Source organism: Micropterus dolomieu, linkage group LG21 (genome assembly GCF_021292245.1).
Source record: "Micropterus dolomieu isolate WLL.071019.BEF.003 ecotype Adirondacks linkage group LG21, ASM2129224v1, whole genome shotgun sequence".
NCBI lineage: Eukaryota > Metazoa > Chordata > Actinopteri > Centrarchiformes > Centrarchidae > Micropterus > Micropterus dolomieu.
In genome coordinates, this window is record NC_060170.1 from 13,857,586 (window position 1) to 13,869,127 (window position 11,542).

Consider the following 11,542-nt stretch of genomic DNA (forward strand, 5'->3'; position numbering starts at 1 on the left):
CACACACACACACACACACACACACAAAGCTTATTAAGAGAAAGGTCAGTTGTTTAAAAACAGCATGCTGCCTCAATAGGTAGCAAGCAAAAGAAAAACTAATTATCACCTACACACTAAAATCTAACCAGCAGGCTAATTCATCCACTTCTACAGGTACAAGTTCACTTAAGATCATCTGTAATTGCAATTATGTCAGACTGTAATGTTACTTATGACTGCAATGTTATTCCATTTTTGGAACATAAAAGACAGGTTCTATAACTGAAAACTTATGTCTCATGGTCAACCTGCTAATGACAGGAGCGTTGCTAGACATAAAGATCTACTGGGGCACAGGCCCCCACATCCCTCATGTAAATTTTTATTTATTTTTGATTGAAGTGTATGTGTTAGTATGTGCCTTACCAGCTTTCCTATATATTCCTAATATTGGTCATGTCTGAAAGGGATTTCACAGGAGCATAAGCACACATACGTATTTTCTGTATGCTATGTTACTTGTGAGCCATGTAAACAATTTGCCACTGCTATAGTCACACCTGACACTGCATTGCTCTCACTACTACCTTTAAAACAGTTATAAGCTTGAATGGAAACCTCTTCTAGAAAAATCCTCATAAAGTCTGTTAAGGCTGATGCTGGCTGTACATCTCTGTCCGTGCTCGTACTGGCTGAGGCTGCCTGTATTTCACCTGGGTCTCTGTGACCTGCTAAAGATGTCTGGACTGGGTCTGTGCTCGTACTGGCTTATGATCCAGCATCTACTCTACAGACAAATTTAAGCGTAGCCCCTTTAAATAATAGATATCAATACTTGCTAGATATTATTGTTATCAGCTGCATCAGGCCCATACAAACTAGCTCCCCCAGTTTCCTTAAACATTTTCAAAGCTAAAATACTATATATACTAGTATACTACTGTTATCATGATAAAACATTTCATATCATGAAAATCACTTGCCAAACAGTGGATAACTTCACAAATCTGAGGTAGAACACAAAATAATTATGTTAAAATCTAAAATATGCAGGAGTAAAATTAAATTAAATCTTATTTCACTCCCTTTTTCCTCAATAAAATTAACATCTTAAGCTGATGATACACGGGGCAACTTTTTGAGCAATGGTGCTGGGCAATGTTGCCCTCAAAGGTAATGAGTTAAGATTACTACCTTAATTCCCTTCTTCCACCGCTCTGCCACCCGCTCCGTCCCGCCGCTATCTGTTGAAAACATGGTCAGGCTTGGCACCACCAACATTGCCCAGCAACATTGCTCAAAAAGTTGCCCCATGTATCATCAGCTTTACAGTTTTTGCCCGTTAATTGAACACTATAGACCCATGCTTAGACTAAAGTAACACAACTTGAAGCTTTTGTTACCATACCTCAAACACATGTACCCATACCTTAAACAAAAGCGCTGCTTTGCACTCTAGTTGCAATCCTGCAACACACTTACTCATTTATGCAACACACTTGGTCCTTTATGCAACACACTTGGTCCTGCATACTACACTCTATTTCTTACTTGCAAAACTGAACACCAATCAGCCAGCTACAAAAAGCCCTCAATTTAGCCATTTCAAGAACTTTGCAAGCACGAAATATCACATTGTGTGCCGCCATAAGCCTTCGAGGGCTTCTGCATCATCATGCAAAACTAGGTCCATACAATAGCCAACATATACTCACATTTCTAGATGCTCTCCATAATATAGTTGTACAGAACAGACCAGATCAGCCCAGGTTTGTGGTGGTATGGAATAATGTTAGTTTCCATTGGGCTGCTCTGGTCCAGGCCTGGTTCACCAACCATAATCATTTTGTAGTGGAATACTTGCCCCCTTACTCACCATTTTTAAACCCTATAGAGGAATTCTTTTCGGCTTGGAGTTGGCGTGTATATGACCGCCAACCACATGCCCACATGCCTCTTCTGCAGGCAATGGAACAGGCCTGTGGCGAAATTCAGGTGACAGCAATCCATGGATGGTTTCGACATGCAAGGGGATATTTTCCCTGGTGCCTAGCAGGAGAAGACATTGCTTGCGATGTCGATGAGGTCCTGTGGCCAGACCCCAACAGACGGCGGGATCCATGAACCCACGTATGCATAATTGCCATGATTTTCCGTGTTTACAGTATAGTGTTTTTTGTATTATATATATATTTTTGCTTTATATGAAATCATGTTACTGCAATGTACAGTGCTGCAATGTACAATATTGAGTAGGCCTATTTGCTTTTTTGGTTATTTGAAAATGTGCCTCCTGAAAATATGCCTTCTGAATGAACAGTGAAAATCAAAGACTGCAGTGTTTTATATAAAGTAGACTAGTGTGATCCCCCTGATCTGAAAGTGTATGCATATGATGCAAGTATGTGTCATTTTGTCATCAGAGTTACATTTTGACAAAGGAATGTTAGGTTTTGATAGCAGAGTTTAGGTTTTGATAGTAGAGTTTCAATTTGACACAGATGTGAATGGTGTATTTCCCAGTGTTGTGTCATGTTTACTTGTGTGTAGAGTTTTGGCACAATGAGCGAAGTTTTGCAAAATGTGTTCAAGCAACGGGCAAAAACTAATAGAAAAAGTAAGTGGTAATTCATTCATGATTCAAATGAATAAGATCAAACAATTATTGAATATTTATTGAACATTTGTTATATTGTGATTGAGGAAAATTATACTGTGATAATTATGGTTAGGCTATTGTTTTATTGTCCAGCCCTAATTTATACTATGACTTGACTGACTAAATGATGTTGTTGATGTTGTATGATTTACTGAGAGATGTGCATCCATAATGCCCAGTCTGCCCCACTAATCTACATTTTAATAGTCAATGTGAATCCACTGCTTTCCACCTTGCATTAGTCTAGAGTTGTAACTAAACCTTCACTGAGAGAAAGAGAATCACTGTCTCGTTTGAAAATGTTGTGTGCTTATGAGGAGTGCCATCACATCTGTGTGTTGTCTGGACTGATCCCATGAATGCAGCTGCAGACTGTAGCACTGCTCAGCCGGATGCGCAAGACCTTTTTCCTGGAATACATGAGTTATCTCTTTTATCTCTTCATTTCTCTTTCCAGCTCTCTCACACTAAGCATATACATGTACATACACAATGTATCATATCATCATCTTTGAGAAACTATATTTATTACATTACATTTATTAATTTTTATCTAAAGCGACTTACAACTGCTTGAATTCAGGGCAGTTACAATAGATTCCAACAGTGGTTGAAATCAATTGAAATATTTTATATTGGTGCCAATACAATGCATGGGTTTCAACACAGAGGCCAAAACCAACACTTTTGTGATAACTTCCTTTGAAAAATTAGATGAAATAAATACGAAAAACACATCAAATGCATGAGTGTTTAATTTTGCCTTGCCACAAAACAGCCGTACAAAAACTCAACAAATCTAAATGAGCTAAACTATAGTTGAGTCCAGAAAATAGCTGTTCAAAGAATAAGTAGGCAAAACAAAAAATCTGACCAAGCATTCTATGCAAACTTTCAATACTTGCCAGTTTTTAGCTGCAACTAGCAGCTCTTTAGCTCGCTCTTTGGGTTGGTCAGTCCAAAAGAATGTCCCCAACCTTTGGGAGCCACAATTTTCACCGAGGCTGAAATTTAGCGTGGAGGTCAAATGTCTGTGTGTGTGTAAAGGTGTATGTTTGTCTTCATGCCAGTTGGTACTAGCCCATAAATAACCAAATCACATTTCCCGTACCTTCTTGTAAAATGCGGAAGTGAAACTAAAGCCTACTTTTATGGCAACTTTAAGAGTATTTTACAAGGTAAATTCTGAATAAAAGATCCTATCCCAGTTTCATCTTATCTGCATTACTGCAGTCAAATCTTTGTTGAATTGTCTTAAATACAACTATATATTAAAGTAATTTATAACAGAAAACGTGTATGTCTCTTAGCCAGTTATACAGAAGTAAACTGACAGCTGAAAAGAGAGGCTACAGAAGTGTGATCATTTTTTACATAATAAGAAAACTGTTGTAAAATGTGTGATTTCTCTTGTTACAGAAGGCATGCAATGTTCTTTTAATGAAAATGTTGTTTTTAGTTTTCTTTCAGCCTTTGGATGAAATGGATAATGTATATATAGTGTACAGTTCCTTACTTCCTTCTTTGTACAGACATATACAAAGAACAAGACAAGCCTGTCAAGCCATGAAGCCCTAATATTTTTTTAAATCTCTGAGAAACTATTATGTTTGTTCATGATGCCATGTCCAATGTAATGTTAATTAAGTACAACGTACAAGGTTTTTTTATTTGTCATCATACAGCACAAGATTGTAACAAAAAAAAAGTTTAGTCCCTTCATGCTACACACACAGAAAACATATAATTAAATGTATATTAAAGTATGGTAACATAAAACAATAATTATTTATATACATATACACACACACACACACACACACGTATAAACCTAGAACATTCTGCAGTGTATTTTTTGAAGTTGCATCTGAGAGAATGTATACAGCAGCAGCAAAATAATAATATGGTTTCATCTCCATAATGAAAAGTTTGACATTTGGGAAACAGTGTCCATCTTGACTGTGTTTGAGCACCAAGCATCATCCACCTCCTCTCATCTTGCCGGAGTGTTGCACTGACAGCTCACCACACCTGTTGTGGTACCTGGTCCGGTTGTTTGGGCCCGGTGCATCATGGTCCGCTGCTCATAATCAGCTGCTCCTACTGGCTGAAACATGCAGGTTTAAGTTACTTCCGCATGACTTCAGTTTTCAGACCTGGTTCCCGCTTGGTCCTAACCTAGCAGGCACAATCGTTAACATGCTGAAACCAACCATGCATGTGCATTAACAGCCAAACAAGCACTATCAATATATCAATATCTCCTGTTGTGTCAAACAAAAGTTAATTCAATTTTGGGAGCATCAAAATAAAACCAACAGAGGTCTTTTCTTGAACTGTATGGAAAAGATACCACAGCTAGTTCCAAACTTGCAGTTTTCTTAGAAATTCCAATTAGATGAGCTGGATAGCACTGATGTTTTGAAATAAGTAAAAAGAGTCCTAACAACTTCATTGAATCTATTGGCTCATCAAATACATCCTCTTCAATAAGGTAGAGACAACATTTTCAAGTTAATCTCTGTATATGTCACATCATGGAGACACATTGACATTACTGATTACATTTAAAAATGTAAAGTAATAAATGGTTGTAATTTAATTTTGCTAATTGAAAGCCAGAGGTCAGAGGGTAAACATAATTGTATACAAACAAACAAAAAACATAATTTAGGATGTATTGATCATGAAGAAGAGCAAGCACTTTTTTTAAAAATCACAGTTATTTCTTAATTCATCTTTTGCTTCCATTTGCGCCACTTTTTTACGTGTGTGAAGCTGTGATGCTGCAATCAAACCAGTGATGTGGAAATCTACACTGACTTATTATTTTTGTCAAAAAGTAGATCTGCATCATTTTGTTGCTTTTTCATAATATGTGAAAAGCCTAAAAGAAAAATGTGAACATGCCTTTAAAGATGCAATAGAAGCACGCTTTAGTGCACTTTACATTTAATCCTGTTTGTCTATTAAAGCACATCAGTAAAAACATAACAAAGTCAAAATAAAGAGCTGTAAAGAAACAAATAGCAATGAGATGCAATCCTGTTTGTAATGAAGAGTCTGGCCTGCCATGCCATATTCTTAGACAAACGTGTTTCATTTTGTATGGTGTGCCTGCATTAGAGACACGTATAGAGAAACCATGCATACTGATTGGCAAATCAATAACTTCCTTTTGGATTGCCATTTCAAAGACCTGCTTGGAATCTAATTTAAATTGTGACTTATATTCACATCAATACGCATGTATAATATACCTCAGCAATTTTTTTAACATCCTGTATGAGGGAGTACACATACTTTCTTATATAAGTGCTTGGGTGCATGCGTGCACTGATGTGTGTGTCTATACTGTACATCCATGACTACTTTAGTATATTTACTTGCATAGCTATATTTCTCAGTGTATGTTGGATTGTGTGTGTGTGTGTCACTTCATTATAATGATCTGAGGGTTCTCTAGTCTCTGAAGTGAAGCCTTTCATTACGCACGCTCATTCCAGGTGACAGTCACACATATGCATGAGTTTAAGTGTGTGTGTATGTGTGTGTGTGTGCTTGCTGCAGTCAGCTGCGATGACGCCCTGTGACACAGCCTGCACTACAGATGAATGTTAATAATACTCCACACTGTTCAGTGGAACCTGCCAATAAAAGAACGCAACGCTGACAGTTTTGCCCTCATTTCAAGCAAAATGTAACACCCCTTAACACTTCAAACTAAGTTTAAGGGAGGGATAAATGTGGCAAACATTTGAGGAGCAGAGATCAATTTTAATTACGTGCTGTCATCCAGATTACCAGTGTTTTTTGATTAATGCTAAGATTATCTTTAAAAGATTCCAATCACCTCCCAGTTGGTGAAATATTTTTGCCCAAAGGTGTGAGTCATTAGATGATCAGGTTTACAAGGATAGAATAGACGTTTGTGTATCATCCCTCATGAACTTTTCTACTTTATACCATAGATGCTTGTGTGAAACATTTGAACCAGTTTCAGATATACTTATAGCCTTCTATAAATGGCTGACCACAGATCCATTTGGCGTTCTTTAAAGTTAGACACCAATACCCCTTATCATATAATGTCATTATTCTGAACTAACAGCAGTTTCAGAATGTAAAGTATATTTTCAGATGTCTTTCTTGCCAGATTTGGAACTTTGGTTTTCTCAGTTACTTCGAAATTCATCATAGAGGCTTCTTTCGTTCTGACTAACAAGCAGGGAGTCCCAACTAACCTCTGTGGGGTTTTTATCAAAGTGATGGATACCGCTTTGTTCGTTAGGGCTCCTGGCTGTTGTAACCAATACCATCTCTCAACAGGGAGGACGGCTGAGACATCTCTAATACCCCACTTTCAATGCAGTGCTTTCATCCCTTCTCAGGAGGTTGAACAAGCGCTCACGTTTGGCCTCATGTGACAATGCTAATGAAGGCCATGCAGACTTGATCTCAGGCAACTCCAGCGACCAAAACGACATCATTACAACAACCAGGAGAACTAACAAACCAAGTGGTGTCCATCACCTTGATAACAACCCCACAGAGGTTAAATAGCGGGGATTCCCTGCTAGTCGGAACTGAAGTAACCCCTTGGATGAGAGGCGAAATGTCTTTGAGTATCTTCAACTAAGTCCAGTTGCTCTTGATTTTAACCCACCTTGGATAACTATGACCTGGATGACTGAGAATCTTCACTGACTTCTACAGCTGTTTGGTGCTGCCAAATTCGACCCCTCCATGTTATGTTTTCAGTCATTTTCTGAACACACCATAAAAATGTCCCCAGTCCTAGTGTCCCATTAACTTCCTACAGTGGTCCACAGGAAATTCACATGTACTTAGGAGACTACATAAAAAAAATGTCAACAGGGTGATGCAAGAGGGTACTCCTAATTGTCTGTAACATTTTTACCAACTCATTTAATGTCATAGCTATGTTATGAATTTCCAGAGGCCTTTTTGGCACAAGGCCTCATTATCTAGTGACCCTCCAGTACGTCTGTGTGAGTATGTGTATATGTCCGAGCTCTCTGGGGTAAATAGACCATTTACCAGTGCCTTTTGGAGTAGTGGTAAATTATCTGCACTCTCATTAACCCCAATTTCCTCTATTGAGACAGCTCTAGCCTGTCATTATTTTCATTTCACTATTGTTACCATGGAGATGATGGCGGACCTGAATGTTTGTTAACTGCTACTGCATCTAGTCGTCACTTACATTGCACTGAAACATTGTATGTTAAACAATTAACAAAATACGGAAGCAGTTCCTCTCGGGAATAAATTTAGTATTGAAAAACAGTAAAGTGACTATTTTGTAACGGGTACTGCTTTTCTGTATGGGTGTATGTGTTGAGGGAGGAATACTTGTCTTCTGCAAATTATTTCATTTTCCTACTCTGAGAAAAACTTCCACTTTCTTTATGAAAAAAAAACACAGAGGCAATAAGCAGAGGAAATGTAAACGACAGGGATGTATGAAAGTCCACAGTGAAGAGACAAGAGGGCAAAGAAGTGCAGAAAAGTTAACTAACATATTAGGTTCTTGATAAAAACCCCAACTTCTATTGTGAAAAAAGTTCAGCTCCCTGGGGAATGACATCAGAAACACATGTAATCCTCATTTATCGAGTATGTGGAAAGCCTGGATGACTCAAAACTTAGAATGTACTTTACTTTTACTGCAGCAGTAATTGTCACAGTAGGCAGCATTTTCTGTAAAAGGGAAAATCAAAATCTTTTTGCAGAATTACAGCTGTAATTTGCATGATGCGTGTGCCTGCATCTGGGAAATGATGTTCAATTTAGTTCAATTTTAAAAAATCTGTGAGTGTGATTCACAGTGACACCCAAACAACCTCTTAAAACTAATCTTTGATAAAGTGATTTATGTATATGTAATCATAGAAACAATAGGTTATTAAAAATGTCATGATTCTTTGCTTCTGGGGTACTTTGTGTCATATTTTCTGTACTTATTCTTAAAATTGTAGGATATTTTGAAAGCCATAGTGAAAGTCCAGACAGGCAAGACACATTAAACTGCCAATCTTATTTCTCCATATATTGTTTATCAAGACATTTTTTCCACATTCTTCATTTAGTCATACACTCCCTATCGTACTCCTGACTTTTTTATCCAGTCATCAGTGCATTCCCTTTTTTCTGTTGCCCATCTATTGGTGAATCATTTTCATTTTGCTTACCTCTTCTCCTAAAGTGCAGTCGCATTTGCAACAAACTGCAAATATCCACACCATCTTTAAATCACATCAGTTGAAACCTGCACGACTAAAATGCAAGCATGCTTTTCTTGTTTTGGTGCATTTATTTTCAGATGGCTCCCCCAGAATGGAACACAATGGAACTTTGTCCATAGCCAGTCCATAGAAATGCAGTCATTTTGGAAATGGAGAAATCATTATTGTAGCACCCTGTTTTGTACTAAATTAACCTGGGCAGGCGCTGTATGGATTAAGCCAAATTTTAGCCCCTGACTAATTTTACAAACGGGCCAAATATGTACCAGATTAGTTGTCATTTGACACAGAAACCCGCCCTGATAAATTGCCTGAAGATCATTGGATGCATTTATGGCATGCCAGACATGTTGGTCGCTTTAGGATTAGCTAATCCCAGTGGACATTGGGCGAAAGGAATGGTACACCATGGACAGGCCCCAGTCCATCACAGGGCATTTAGAAACAAACAAATACTTACACTCACATTCACATATAAGGGCAATTTAGAGTTACCAGTTAACCTAGCCTGCATGTCTTTGGATGGTGGTAGAAGGCTGCAGCACCTGGAGAGAACCCACACAGACACGGGGAGAACACCCACAGATAGGCCTAGGATGACCAAGGTTCGAACCCACGACCTTCTTGCTGTGAGGTGACAGTGCCAACCACTGCAACACCCCTCCTCTATTATAACTGAACAATTGAGTAATATAATATATATATAAAAAATATTAATCTATTGCTATCTATTAGTTGAATCTTTACTGGGTCTTCTGTGTCTATGTACAATTTGATACAGTTACTGCTAGGAAATATCAGTGGCTGGTCCTTTGAAAGGGGCTTCACTCGTAAAATAGCCCTCAGATGGAGAGATGTCTGATGGACAGATAATCTGTCTGAGGAACTTCAGATAACTGTTACACTTGAAGAAATATTAGAAAACTTTTGAGTGTGTATGTGTGTGTGTGTGCGTGTGTGTCTATTATTTGGGGGGGCAGACAGGGGAACAGGAGGTAGGAGGCAGTGGGGAAAAAGAGAATCATGAGATTATCAACTGGATGAAATTAAACAAAACTTGAATAATCCAGAGATTGCAATTTGGGGATTCTGAAGCTATAAATGCTTGGCCGGCTGGTCTGCAATCCTGTGAACAATTGCCACCGTGCCTCTCGTTGTATTATGTATGAAGTTGCTAGAGATCCTGTTGATTCTGAAATTAGAACGAGGCACTAGTTAACTATCTTGGGAGTGGGCCAGTTATAGTATTGTTTATACTGATAACATGCACACGCTGAGAATTTTCTTTGTTAGTCACACCAGCAGCAGCAGTGCTGTTTTGACTGTTCTGATTTAGTGAGAATTAGACAGTGAGGTTTTATTTTCATTTTAGTTTCTTTAGATACAGATAGCTGTAGGTCTGTTTTCCAGAGTCCTCTTTTATTATTATTATTTATTTAGTCTTCTTTCATATTTGTTTATCTGAACAGCACTCACAGGCCCTTTTCCTTTGTAGTTTGCCTCCTGTATTTTTGTTGGTATCAATCATCTAACCTCCTCACGAATAAATAACTTAATTTTACCAAACACATCCAGTTTTATGTTGCTTCCCTTTCCCCTAGCGAGCTGGATCGTAACATTCATACACACACACACAAAGCCTTCTATATTTTTTTGTCGTCATACCTGTCACACAGAACGCAATGCACTTTGGTTTCTCTCTTACTTTTCCTTCTCCTCCTTTTCTAAAAATGTATTTTACTCATTACTTTCTTGAACTGTCAACAGTCACTACTGTGTTATATCTGAGGCAGTGTCAAATATATATTTCTGAGGAAATGTGGTACATAATGACATTCGGTTTGTTCTGCTGTCAATCACAATTTGGCGCAGATAATTCCATAACCATATTCTTCTTAGTGTCTGTTAGTTTATTCATGTTTTAATTATTTGCGATATTTTTTTATGAGCTTCTGTCCCTCTCTCTCTCTGTCTCTCTTGGCATAATGGTCCAATGTCTTTGTGGTTCATAATTACCCGCCATATGACACAATGCTTTGTTAATTTGAGAATGTGATCATTGTCACTACATGTTGCTGTTGTGGGGAGTCTGGTACGGTTGGCAGTCATTAAGTCAATTCCTTTGACAGCCACCATGAGATAACAACAGGCATCATAGATATAAAATCTATGCCAACCTGCCTCGTGTGGACATTTTTCTCGTCAAGGGAGTTGTTGTCTGGTTATGATAAGACTAAGGTGCAGGTTGTTAGGTATCTCCAAGTCCATTACCTCAGTCTGAAGGATTTATTAATTAACTACAATAAAATGGTTAAGGATGCGAGAACACACTATTTTTCTGAACTCATTACTACACATAAACACAATCCCAGGTTTCTGTTTAAGACTGTGGATCAGCTGGTAAACCCAACCCCTCCTTGTGCCTCAGCTCAAAGTAATAATGACTGTGAACTGTTTTTATCTTATTTTACCAATAAGGTGGTGTCAATCAGAGCCTCTATTACCCCCGTGGCCTCTTACTCAGAGGTTCCTCACCAGCAACAAGAGAGTTTTAACCAGTTTTATCCCATCGACTTGTCTGAGCTTTTGAAAACAGTATCACAAATGAGAGTGTCCTCCGGCCCACTTGATA